At 39.4% G+C, this 1,333-nt stretch overlaps 1 protein-coding gene across 4 annotated transcripts in view; it reads left to right on the top strand.

The window, feature by feature from the left end:
- The window catches only part of Grm8 (glutamate metabotropic receptor 8), a 795,023-nt gene that overhangs the window by 372,412 nt on the left and 421,278 nt on the right, over positions 1–1,333 (top strand). The window lies entirely within an intron of this gene.

The raw sequence follows: 1,333 nt of genomic DNA, 5'->3' as shown, positions 1-1,333 counted from the left end.
TCCCTCCCTCCCTCCCTTTTCTTTCCCTTTCCAGCTACCTTCCCCTCCTCTTTTCTCCCTCCCTCTCTCCTCTTATCTTTAGAATTTAAAAAAGAACCCTAATTCCATGCATGAGAACTCAATCCTTGTTACTCAATACCCTCTCAAAAATCTTGACTCAATACTCTCATAATGGGGATTAGATTGCAATGCATGGATATTTCATATATAGCCCTTCACATGGCTGACAAATGTATCCATATTCTGAACCTGGCCATTCTTTCCAAGTTCAACTTGAACCCATTTTTACTCCAGACTGACATTAAGCTAGGCTCATTCACTCCTTGTAGTCTATTGTGAGAGTCTCCCCACATAGTTAGGTGTGTGTGTGTTCTTTGAAATCTGACTGTTTCAGTCACTCATTTTCTTTCTTCTTTGCTCCCATTGCATGAAATATTTCTATGATGCTTCAGTTTATTACATAAGTGGAAATTGTAATTTATTACAGTATTAGTGTCCCCTAGATTATACCGATTTTGCAGAATCTAATGCATAAGCTATAATGGCAGCCAATAATTGTTGAGTGACTGCAGTTATTGTCAGTTACTGGAAGTAAAAATACCTGTGCCCAGTGAAGCAGTATTACAAATGGCGACTTAATTCTCAGCTGACTCAAAAAAGTCCATTTAAGCTACAATGCGATAGAAAAACCTATAGCTAATTCTATTTTCTCTTCTGTGTTAGAATGTGCTTGTCTCTGCTCCACTGCAGTTAGGAAAAAAGCTCTTTCTGCTACACCATCCCATCTTGGAGGCAGAATCCTCTCTACAGTTTTTCTTTGGATCCTCATAGTTTTGGCAAAGCATGAAAGAAGAGTCCTGGGTACCTCATCCTTCCACTCTTCCTTTCTTTTCCCCCTTTCTTCCTTTTGGCTTAAATAGCTATTTTTATTTGTATGATGGAAGCCTATGGAGGGTTTGAATGTTTGTGTTTTCCTGGTTAGTTTTGAAGACTATTTGTCTCACAACATACTCTGCTGAAGAGTGAAGCAATGTTATCTGCAACAAAACTAAATGTAAATGAGATGTACTGGCAAGGAAAAGCAGAAAAGGGGATCTTGCTATTCAAGTGTAGCCTCTCACACAGTACAGTTAGAGATTTCATTAACTATACCACTCTCGTTTAGTCTTATAAGCAAATTTAAATGGTCCCTTTCTCCTTCCATCTCTAGGCTTTCTTCACAGGTTACATTTTCTCTCTAAACTATCACTGCCACACCATGAGTACGTGTGTGCACATTCGTGCACGTGCCCTCTCTCTCTCTCTCTCTCTCTCTCTCTCTCTCTGTCTCTCT

Source organism: Grammomys surdaster, unplaced genomic scaffold (assembly GCF_004785775.1).
Source record: "Grammomys surdaster isolate TR1022 unplaced genomic scaffold, NIH_TR_1.0 134, whole genome shotgun sequence".
Lineage (NCBI taxonomy): Eukaryota > Metazoa > Chordata > Mammalia > Rodentia > Muridae > Grammomys > Grammomys surdaster.
The sequence above is the reverse complement of the archived record's forward strand: the minus strand, read 5'-3'. Positions and strand labels throughout refer to the sequence as shown.